The sequence below is a fragment of the Tiliqua scincoides genome, chromosome 5 (genome assembly GCF_035046505.1).
Source record: "Tiliqua scincoides isolate rTilSci1 chromosome 5, rTilSci1.hap2, whole genome shotgun sequence".
Taxonomy (NCBI): Eukaryota; Metazoa; Chordata; class Lepidosauria; order Squamata; family Scincidae; genus Tiliqua; species Tiliqua scincoides.
Window position 1 is genome coordinate 72,219,511 of NC_089825.1, and position 12,408 is coordinate 72,231,918.

Below are 12,408 nucleotides of genomic sequence, written 5' to 3' on the forward strand. Positions count from 1 at the left end.
CACTCTGCTGGAGAGAACACTGCTGGAGAGGAGGAACTCTACTGCAGAAGATTGGACTGGGAAGACTGGACTGTGCTTTGGAGACTGGATTGGACTTTGACTGGAGGCTTCAGACCTCTACTCACTAAGTTAAGTGGAGTTTTGCGGAGGGAAAGCCTCTGGACAAGAGGACTTGCAGGGAGTATATGTGTTTGTAGCAATAAAGTCTTGTTAATTGCTATAGGTAAGAAGTTCTGTGTTTATTCCTTTGCACACCACAGTTGTGCTTCTTGGAAAAGGGGGGTGTTAATTAGCCAAAAAGCGGGCATTAGAAGAGAGTTGAGATATTTGGCAGAATAGGTGGTCCGTTCCCCACTATCTTTGGTGGTCTGTGGGGAAGCATCTCCTGTATGAGCGTTCTCCCATGGACTACCAGGGAGGGACTGCTCATAGCCAACATTTTTGTGCCAGCTGTGGTTGCTGCTAGTCCATTTGCTGCCCTCTCTCATGGGGAGTGCTTGCTCAACTGGAAGTGATCAAAAGCAGTCTTTTTTCCTGAGAGCTCACAGACCTCTTCTCAGAGTCTCGTGGACCACCTGTGGTCCAAGGATAATTGGGACCAAAAAATTGACTTGGATAGTGATCCATGGTTAGCAGGGAATTTTTCTATGAAACCACCCCCTAAAAGCTTATTGTGAACTTTAAAACTTTATTTTTCCTCTAAAAAAAAAATTATGATTTTTAATGAATTGTTGTCAGCTCACAAACTATTTTTATTCTAAAAACTTTTAAGAAATATGTTTTGGTAGGCTATGCAAGATATAGGACATGTTAAACTCATTCCCTCATGGAAATTAGGTTGAAGCCACAGAATTGGCAGGGAGGAAATATCTGCCATTTCTTCAGCATTCCCTGGTTCACAACCTGTGGTCCAACCCAACTGGTTCCCAACGTGTGGTCCAGGGAGACCCTGAGGTGGACCATGAGACCCTGAGAAGTGGTCCTCGAGGTCTCAGGAAAAAATAGCTTTTGATCACTTCCACCAGAGAGGGTAGAGAATGAACCACCTGCAGCTGACAACAAAAGCAGCTGTTTTGGTGCTTCCCTGACTCAAGAGAAGACACAAATCTTCTCTCTAAATAATAAATCTCTAATTTTTTCTAATTACAGGCAGCCCACGTTATCTATTGATTTCTTCATCTGTGGGTCCCCAAACCCATGGTACAGGCCAACCTGGAGCCTCTGGAGGAACTGTGCTCCTCTTGCATGTGGAGGCTCTTCTGAAGTCCGCAGAGGGCACACGCATTTGCCTGTGGCCTCTTTGGGCTTCAGGATGAAGTCTGGAATTGTTTAAAGGCAACTTCTGGTTTTTGGTGAAAACCGAAAGTCACCTTTAAACAGGTTCAGGTTTCATGCCTACAGCCTCTACAGCAGGGATTCTCACACATTTTTGGCTTGAGAGCTACTTTGAAACCCAGCAAGGCCCGGAGATCTACCAGAGTTTTTTTACAATGTTTGCACCATCATAACATATAACATTTATGTGTACAATGTATGTTGGTGTACCTTGAGCCCCACTGAGTATAACAGGACTTACTCCTGAGTAGACATGCCTAGGATTAGGCTGTGAGGCTGCAGTCCTAGCCACACTTATCTGGGAGTAAGGCCCATTGAGTACAATGGGCCTTACTCCCGGCATTTCCTCCCAGAGGCACCTGAAGGGGGGGGTTGGCACTCCGTGATCTACTCATTTTGCCTCGCGATCTACCGGTAGATCGCGATCCACCTATTTAGCACCCCTGCTCTACAGGCTTCAGAAGAGCCTCTGGACTGACCAGAGCTCAGCTCTTGTCAGGTTCGGGGGAGGGGCAAAAATCTTGGGTTTCAAATACCTTATCCATCAGGGTTCTGGGAACGAAACTCCTGTGGATAATGAGGGCCACCTGTATTACAAATGTAAATGTATTGTGTGGGGGGGGAGGGGGTGTTGCATGTGGTCCACGACAATTTCAATTTTTGTTTCAGTGGTCCACGGTCTCCTAAAGGTAGGGAACCACTGATCTAGACAAAGCTTTCCCATATCAGAGAACTGGAGTTCATAGTCAGTATACTTGAGAAATGAAATCCAACAGAAGTGGGATCATCATAGCTGATTGAATACTGTTTCTTTCCTACATTCAGCTGTTTTGTTTCTTTCAGGAAACCATTTCTTGAGCATATTCACTTGAGCTGAGTGAATTTTAGAGAAAAAGCTGCAAGTGTTGCCATGGCAATGTCAGTTTTATAAGAACTGATCTGCATATATTCTCCTACAGTTTGAAATAATGCTAATTTTCTACTGCTGTTGAATAACCATTGTATGTGATTCAGGAGCATGAAGTTCAATGATAAGTACAGCATTTTAGTAAATACATGTGATGAAGAAATGTGACATCAGATGCACTACATCATAGCAAAATGTTCAGATATATGCGGACAAATCACAGATGGTCTTTTTTATTTTAAAATAAATGTGTGTCTGGAAATGCAAAATATGTTAGGGCAAAATAGGTAAGATACTGTAAAGATGTTGAGTAAAACTGATGAATTATGATAAGTAGTTAGAAGGGTTTTAAAGTACTGTATATGTGTAACCTTTCTGGTCTGACCTGAAGCAGCAATAAAAGCTGAGGCTCTGGCTTTGTTGATGGTCAAAGGCAATTGTTTCTCTACTCACAAGTTCTGAAATTTTTAAACACATACTTTGATTTAAATATGGGAAAGGAGGTAATAATCTGGAGCACTACCAATCAATTTGTAAGGGGAAAAAAATCAGTTAATCACACATCATTCCCACATATTTGCTTATTCATGGGGAAGAAGAGTGTGACTTACCTTGCATCATTTGTGGCCTCTCCTTAGCTATCTGCAGCCTTCTGAAGCTATTTGGGGCCTTCTGAAGCTATTTGTGGAAGCCATTTTGAGGCTATCTACTGCATTGATGTTCCTGGAGGGGGGGAAAGCAATACGTTTCTTCAGTCACTGGGACGTCCGTGTAAAGTGACCCCTTCCCCTCAACTTCTGAGCCATTCAGAAAGGCGAGCCAAGGGGGAGGGGCACTGTACACAAGCGTCCCAATACCTGAAGAAACTTATTGCTTTACCCCCCTCCAGGTACTGCCATTCAGAAGCTATCTGTGCCATTTTGAAACTTCCTGTGGTCAGTTGAAGCTATTTGCTGCATCCACGGTCATCCTGAAGCTATATGTGGGGGTATCTGCACCATTCTCAAGGTATACACAGATTGTGGATTGGCTTCCCCTCCCCCTGACCCCACTGATCCCATAGGATCAATGACCCCACATCTGCTAATTTGGTATCTGCCAGGTTTTCCAGGAACCTAACCCCAGCGGACAATGAGAATTGACTCTATATTGAAACAAAAACATGATACGCATATAGATAACGTTTAACAAACAAAATGGCTTGATAGTCACGAGGTGATACACCTGTAGTTTCATTTGAAACTGCAGCTGGGGGCTCACCTGTTTGAATGGAACACCCAGGTCACACTTTAATAAGTTATAAGTGTAGATAAGGAGATGACAGAAATTTGGCATATCCATAAAGAACAAAGATGTGGAATAACTGCCAAAGAGACTCTGGCTAACCACACCTCTCTTTTCTTCTTGGCTGAGGCTCTGCTGTGCATAGTTATGAATATGTCCAGAACTTCATGAATGGCCAAGACCTTCCCAGACCTTAGCTTCAGTTATCCTGATACCCATTCCCCCAACCCATACTTGGCTTTTCTTCCCTTTCCTGGAAGAAGTCTATATGTAAGAGAAATGGAGGATGGCAGGATGCTTGGAGGGGTCTCAGTTGAATCTGAACGGTCTTTTACTCAGAATCCAGTGGCATGGGGATAGCTGATGTCAGAACAAACCATTATACAAGGATCCTTTGAGAGCCACTACACATGCTTTTCTGTATGTGGCCAATTGTGGCCCATGACATTTTGGGTAGAAACAACCAATGAGAGAAAATATAAGTGGCCTTTAATGAAATTCACAAACCTCACCCACTGATTCCCCTCCACCAGTGGCGGACCTGCCATTGATTTAATGGGGCAAATTCCCTGGGCACAGAGCCTCATGCACCTTTAGGATCCTGCAGGGTTGGAAACTGTGCTTCTGGTTTGCCAGAAGCACAGTTTAAAGCATTGGGGAACCTTCAGGAGGCTTCCCCGAGATGTCCTGGAGTCGCAAAAGGCACCATGTGCTCCAGGTAAGTGGGGGGAGGGCGGATTTGAGCACAGGCGCTGGTAGCATCCCATGGAGGGTACCATCACAGACTTTTGACCTGGGGTGCGGGACTGGGGAAGTCCGCTACTGCCCTCCACTCCATTTTAGCCCATGAATGTGCCCTCCATAGTCTTCTACAATAGTAACTAAGGGAAATATCACAAAAGGGGAGAGGGCTGCCCCTCCTTTGCCTCATTCTGTCACTTGATCATTGGGAACATTATTAAGATTACAGCAATTAATCCATTATGCATGTGCTGAAACAAGAAAAATTAAAATTTAATGGATAAATGAGATTTAAAATGCATTAGAATGGATGTTTTAAATATTAAAATTATATCTATTCTTTAATTTGTGTAAACCAGAAAGAACTTTAAAACAGAAAACAAAAACCACTCAGAATAGACAAAACAGCTTCTTAGCTTGCCTGCTATCTGCTAGTACAAGGAGCACAAACTAACTGAATGCTTTCTTCTGGTTATACACACCCAGTGCAGTACTAGAATTTTTTTGTTATGTAGTTTAGGGTGCAATCCTACCCTCCGCTGGAAAAGGCAGCCAGGAGGCTTGCACTGTATCCAGCGCAGGATAGGGGTCCAAGGCAGCTCAGCCAGAAGCAAGGAGAAACTTTTCCCCTTACCTCTGAAAAAGGCACTCTTTCTCCTATGGGTCTCCTCAGATTAACGCCACCTCTTGAGGTGGCACAAATCCAAGGAGAGCGAGCATCTTGAAGCTGCTCTGTTCTCCCTGGCAATGGGGGTTGAGATCCGGCATAATTGCCGGATCCCAGCCCTACCTCCAGCTCCCCACCTGCCTGCCCCCAGGGCCGCCCACCACCCGCCCTTCCCCCACCCAGGAACACCTCCCTCCTTCTCCCCGCCCCCCTCCCCACCTATCTCAGAGGCTTGCCCCCTCCCCGCTTACCTTAGCCTCTGCAGGCCGGCATGCCTCTGCACTAATAGGCTAATGGGTTCTGAGGTGTCTGTGACAGATCAGGAGAGAGATCTTGGGCTGCTGGTGGACAGCCCAATGAAGGTGTTGACCCAATGTGCAGCACGTTCCATGCTTGGCTAATTTCATGCTTGGGATCATTAGAAAAGGTATTGAGAATTAAACAGCTAATATAATGCCATTGTACAAATCAATGGTAAGGCCACACCTGGAGTATTGAGTCCAGTTCTCATCAGCACATCTCATAAGGACATAGTGGAAATGGAAAAGATGCAGAAGAGAACAACCAAAATGATCTCTGGGGTGGAGCACCTCCCTTATCAGGAAGGGTTGCAGCATTTGGGGCTCTTCAGTCTTGACAAAAGACACCTGAGAGGGAAACATGATTGAAACATACAAAATTATGCAGGGAATGGATAAGGTGGATATACTTGCCCTCTCATACAATACCAGAACCAAAAGACATCCACTAAAATTGAATGCTGGGAGAGTTAGAACAGAATATTTCTTTTCCCAGCATGCTATTAGCTTGTGGAACTCCTTGCCACAGGATGTGGTGATGGCATCTGGCCTAGATGCCTTTAAAAGGGGATTTGACAGACTTATGGAGGAAAAATCCATCACAGGTTACAAGCCATGATCGGTTTGTGCAACCTCCTGATTTTAGAAGTAGGCTACCTCAGAATACTAGATGCAAGGGAGTGGCACCAGGATACAGGTCTCTTGTTGTCTTGTGTGCTCCCTTAGGCACCTGGGGGCCACTGTGAGATACAGGAAGCTGGACTAGATGGGCCTTTGGCCCAATCCAGCTGGGCTCTTTTTATGTTCTTATGAGGGGAATGAGTATTAGGGGGTGGATCCGGAGGCAGCTGCAAATGCCAGATCTTATCTCCCATTTTTCTGTCCACTCAGCCCCCTGGCTCTCCTTGGACTTGTGCCAGCAAAATGGCTGGTATAGGTCTGAGGAGACACAAAAGCAAAAACAAGTATTTTTACTTACCTCGTGCAGGTTGTCCAATTGCCCCCTCACCATAGCAGGCAGCGCAGGGCCTCTGAGAAGGATTTTATCAGGGGGACAAAGTTTGTTTTGGGCCCCTTCCCAAAGTGGGAGGGAGTGAAAGAGTGGGGGAAGGTGGCAGAATGGGGGCAAAACAGGGCAGGGGGAGGGTGGCAACAGCCAGAATAGTCTTTGGAGCCCAGGTCTACCAGGCTTCCCAATGCAGAGCTCAGGTCTACTTACCTGTCCGGTGTTGGCAGCTAAATATAGTAATATGGAAAACCAAACACTCCTTCTAAAAACTCTTAAATATAGAAAATTAGCACCATCTTATTTAGGTTCACACTAGAATGGAAAGTCTCCTGTGTATTCTGAAACTTACTTCTGCAGCAGCTGTAGGTACACTCCTTCATGGTAAGTGGATCCACAAGCCAAAGAGCTACTGTAGCAGACTATTTTCCTCCCACATAAAACACAGTTAAGAAATGTATACATTCCTGGGCCTGATGTGTATGGCTTGTGGCAGTAGTCACAGCCATGTGCCCACAGTAATGGCCCCAGTATCCTGGTCAGGCGGCAAGTCTGGGCAAGTTGGAAAATATAAGATCCCAGGAAATTTCTGGATCCCGTCCTTTGGCTCCTGGGCCCCCTTTTTGACCCAGGACCCAGATACAAATTACCCCCTTTACCCCTCTCTCCTAGCCACTGATGCAGCATGTGATCCATTGGTGCAGCTGCAGGCTAATGTAGGACCAGGAATGGGAAGGTCCAGTATGGCTTGACTTGAGTTGAATCTAGTCACTGCCCTTCTGTGACTCAACTCAAAAACGAGTCATAATGGGACACTTTCCAAGTTGCCGTGTCACCTTTTCGCAATTCAATAGGACTTGAGTTTTCCCACTCCCTTTAAAAAGTCCACCATGGAAAAAACAAGGCTGCTCTGTGTGTGTGTGTGTGTGTGTGTGTAAGTTCTTTAATACTCTCCTGTTGCCCTGTCCCATCTGTAAACAAGGCATGAGGGGGTGGGAGGGACTGTGTGAGAGCCGGAACAGAAGTGGCAAGAAGGAGGAGAGTCACGTGCAGCAGCTGCAAGGCTTACCAAGACAACCCAATCCTTGGCAGAGTTAGTCCCACTGGAGCCAGTCATTCAATGAGGCTTCCTCCACCCACATAACGGAGCCAAAACAAGTCATGTATTTGGAAAGCACGATCGCAATGAATCACCTCCCCCCCCCCCCCACTGCTTCTCTGTCTCTTCTCCCTGGGTTTCTCCAGTCAATTGTAAGGTAAGAACCCCCTTGGCTTCTCCTTTGCCCTCCCTCATCCAAAGAAAATAGCAGACACACATCCTTTGTTTCCTTCCTTTCAGAGGGCAAAAGAGCTCACTCCCGCCTTCCTCCCCCTGCTCAGATTCATTAACCCTTCCCTGCCTCCCGGTTGGAAGTTCCCTGCTGTTCATCCAGTCTTAATGATGGCCTCACAAGTATTTTCACGCCACAAAAACAGAAAGCAAGCATAGCCAGACACAGGCAGACTCGAGTCTGCATGCGTGGGGATGAGTGCTGAGTCAGGGGCCCCTGACTTGAATGTTTTTCCAAGCCTTTCATGCACATGACTCACGAGTCAGTGAAAAATGTGCATGTTTGCGACTTGAGTCCAAATCATCCAAGTCAATTTCCTAATCCTGTGTAGGGCTGACCTTCCCATGGCACCACTGGAGAACTGGCATAGTAAGAACTGGCATGGCAAAAAGTATATTTTGTGTCTGTAGGAACAATAAAAGCCAACACATTGTTAGTTAATAACCACAAAAGAGCTCCGTTAAAAAGCCAGTGTCTAAAGTCTGATGTGATAGGAAAGTTCTTTCTATCACATTTGATTTGGCAAGGTTCATTCAATAATGCAGATCAGCACTTGATTCCAGCAGTTATAAACCAGCATTCAGTTTACTCTTTTCCATGGCTTATGAACAAACCGATTCCTCCTATGACCCATTAGCAGAAGGTACGATGGTTGCACTGACATGAAACAAGTTCCATTGAGATTTATGGGTCTTCCAAGTAGTGCGCTAGGATCTGAGAATTAGTTCATTTTAAAAAGGTGCCACAGGATAGTATTAAACTGTATTAGCCAAACAAAATACTATGGAAATAAAAAGTGCTACAGGAAAGTTTCCTCAGTCCTTTTGATTCTCGGTGGGAAACTTCAAATGGGCAAAATAGTTTTGGTTTTCTCCCTTTGAATCTGTTTGCCACTGAGCAAAATGCTGTCATCATTGTCTGCAGGGGGGGATGGAAAACATTTGGCATGCACAACGCCTAAGGTATAAAAAATAGCTGGTTGGCTTTATTTCCCTTGCAAATTTCATAGTGCAGCATGGAAAATGTCATATCAGACACACTTTCGATCTCTCTTTCAAATCACTTTACTCCCTAAATAATATTCCCACCTCCTTATTTTATATTAGAAAGCACATCTCGTAGAAAATAACTACTGGAGAAAAAGGAACTAAGTTTATTTGCATGGCAAAATAAATAAATAAATAAAAATAAACTTTCTATTTTTTCTATATTTTTTCCTAACATAATGGGAAACAGGGAGATTTGAGCTCACTTATGAATCCCCCTTCTCCATGGCAGGATCAATCCTTGGCATCTGGGAAGCTCCTCCCTCTCAGGCAGGTAGGTCATGTTACAAAGTCTTCCTGGGGTTCCCTCAATTCCCTAGAACAATTCCCTTCTCTTCGGTTGCTGAGGAGGCCTGGGGAAGCCCACACACTGGCTTTCAACAGCATACCAGAGGCTTGCCCCCAACCTACCACCAATTGCTGTGCTGAATGTCATTCGTGGGGGGGGGGGAAACCTGGCAAGTTATCCTCCACCTGCATGTGTAGCTGGAGGCCTTTTTTAAGGAAAGGGGCATGGCATGCCAGGTTCCAGAAAAGGTTGAAGCAATCTGGCATCTCACCAGAGGCCATCATCTGTTGCCTTAGCTATTGTCCAAGGAGCTTGGACATGACTCTCATCTACTTGAGACAGACCTTCTAAGTGGGCAGGTCTCGAAATCCAGATCTTACCATATTGACAGTTGACACAGGAATCCTGAAACATAAACCATCCTGGAATCTGCCAGCAGTAATTCAGGCCCACTAGATGACCCCCACTTGAAACCAAGCCCATTAAGACATCTCCATGGTTTTGATATATGCAAAGACTCCACTCCACCTCCCTAGTTATAGGGCAGTACAAACCTGAGCTGCCCAGTGCGCAGGACTGCTGCCGCGCCAAAATAGCTGCTGCAGCATCCAACACACAACTGGGCAACCTGTGGCAGCTCCTCAGTGAAAGGGGACTTTCCTCTCCTTCCCTAGGCAAGATGTATGTAAGGGAAGCAGCCCTGTAATGGGGCTACTTGATTCCACGGCAGCTCTGGAGCTACCGTGGAATCAGAGAGTCCCGTGTAGGACTGTGCAGTCCCACACTGGACTCAGGATCTGGTGGAGCAGAGCTCCACCGGTCCCATCCCTCCCTCCCCATTCCTCCTCCCGCCACACCTCTACCCCACCCTCCACCTGCCTTCTACCCCTCCCCCTCCCCAGAATGCCTCCTCCCCCCACACCCCCACATCTCTCTGCCACAAGGCAGTTCAGGCAACTGCAGGATGGTGGAACGTGGGCCCAGCATTGGAGCTGGCCCAGCACGGGCTCATGCTGGGCTAGCTCCAGCACTGGGCCTGCAGTAAGGGCCTGCAAACCTGCATGCTGGCAGTGAGCTGGCTGGCATGCAGGGCTCTGGACTGACCCCTAAAACAAATAAATCAGGAAGATTTACTCTTTTCTTCCATCCAGATGAGGATTTTGAGGAGGAGGAGATGTGCAAACAGTAAAACCAGACCCCAGAATAAGACCACAGACCCCTGAGACTCACCTCCCATCATTCCCCCAGTTGGAGTGCTGATTGCTACTCAATCTGCCAAGTCCCAAGGGATGGACAGCATGGGCAAGAATGGAGAGGGTCATCAGATCTAGTAGAGACAGGATCAGGCCTGGCTCCCCCTCTGTCTAATGCAGTAAGCAAGCTTCCTGAACCCCCAAAGTAAGGCAAACAGAAAATGTGGACGAAAACATAGGTGGGAGACTTGAAAGCAGGGAGACAGGCAGAACAGAAGCAGTTGAAAGGAGCACTCAAGTAGGCAAGAAAGGAGGAAATGAAGATATCAAGGGAAAAACATTGAATGGAAGTTGAAGGATAAACATTGGAAGTGAAACCAGAAAATCAAAATGACAGAGAGACAGACACACAGATACTGGGAACAGAGGCAGGGTTGGAGGAAAAAGAAAAGGACAGACAGTGATGGAGAAAAGAGGCAGGGGTTTTAGGAAGAGGGGAAAGGGGTTCATAGGGATTTTGACACCACCTCTCCTTCTCCTCCCCATTACTTGACAGTGGGGCTGCCAACCCTGATCTCTCATCCTTTCACCAGGTCTTTTACTGACCCTCACAGGCCATGAATTCCCTTTGCCTGTATCCCTTGCTGGTGGGCCACCACTGGTCCAGCTGGGGGAGGGGGTCTCAAGGATGGCAATGGGCCTGATTCCTGATTTGGCTCCTCAGTCCTCACTCCCAGCTTCCTTCCTGATGCCTGGCTCCATTCCTGGCCTGACTCCTACCTCACTTGCTGGGTCTGTTTTCATGGAATGAAAAACCTCATGGGGCCAGCATTCTGATGGGGCAAGCAGCAGGGAGTTTCAGCCACAAGGCAGGGAAGGGTTAATGCTTCCTTTTCCAGTCGCGTGGGAGGGGAGAAGGCAGAAGCGGGCTTTTTGCCTCTCTGATAGGAAGGAAGGAGGGGATGACAGTCACGGAGCTAGTCACGGAGCCCACCAGAGGACAGGTGACTCTGGATTTAATTTTGTGTGGTACGCAGGACCTGGTTAGAGATGTAAACGTTACTGAGCCATTGGGGAACAGTGATCATGCTGCGATCCGTTTTGACGTGCACGTTGGGGGAAGAATACCAGGCAAATCTCTAACAAAAACCCTTGACTTCCGACGGGCGGACTTCCCTCAAATGAGGAGGCTGGTTAGAAGGAGGTTGAAAGGGAGGGTAAAAAGAGTCCAATCTCTCCGGAGTGCATGGAGGCTGCTTAAAACAACAGTAATAGAGGCCCAGCAGAGGTGTATACCGCAAAGAAAGAAGGGTTCCACTAAATCCAGGAGGGTGCCCTCATGGCTAACCAGCCAAGTTAGAGAGGCTGTGAAGGGCAAGGAAGCTTCCTTCCGTAAATGGAAGTCTTGCCCTAATGAAGAGAATAAAAAGGAACATAAACTGTGGCAAAAGAAATGTAAGAAGGTGATAGGGGAGGCCAAGCGAGACTATGAGGAACGCATGGCCAGCAACATTAAGGGGAATAATAAAAGCTTCTTCAAATATGTTAGAAGCAGGAAACCCGCCAGAGAAGCGGTTGGCCCTCTGGATGGTGAGGGAGGGAAAGGGGAGATAAAAGGAGACTTAGAGATGGCAGAGAAATTAAATGAGTTCTTTGCATCTGTCTTCACGGCAGAAGACCTTGGGCAGATACCGCTGCCCGAACGGCCCCTCCTGACCGAGGAGTTAAGTCAGATAGAGGTTAAAAGAGAAGATGTTTCAGACCTCATTGATAAATTAAAGATCAATAAGTCACCGGGCCCTGATGGCATCCACCCAAGGGTTATTAAGGAATTGAAGAATGAAGTTGCAGATCTCTTGACTAAGGTATGCAACTTGTCCCTCAAAACGGCCACGGTACCAGAAGATTGGAGGATAGCAAATGTCACGCCTATTTTTAAAAAGGGAAATTGGGGGGACCCGGGAAACTATAGGCCGGTCAGCCTAACATCCATACCGGGTAAGATGGTGGAATGCCTCATCAAAGATAGGATCTCAAAACACATAGACGAACAGGCCTTGCTGAGGGAGAGTCAGCATGGCTTCTGTAAGGGTAAGTCTTGCCTCACCAACCTTATAGAATTCTTTGAAAAGGTCAACAGGCATGTGGATGCGGGAGAACCCGTGGACATTATATATCTGGACTTTCAGAAGGCGTTTGACACGGTCCCTCACCAAAGGCTACTGAAAAAGCTCCACAGTCAGGGAATTAGAGGACAGGTCCTCTCGTGGATTGAGAACTGGTTGGAGGCCAGGAGGCAGAGAGTGGGTG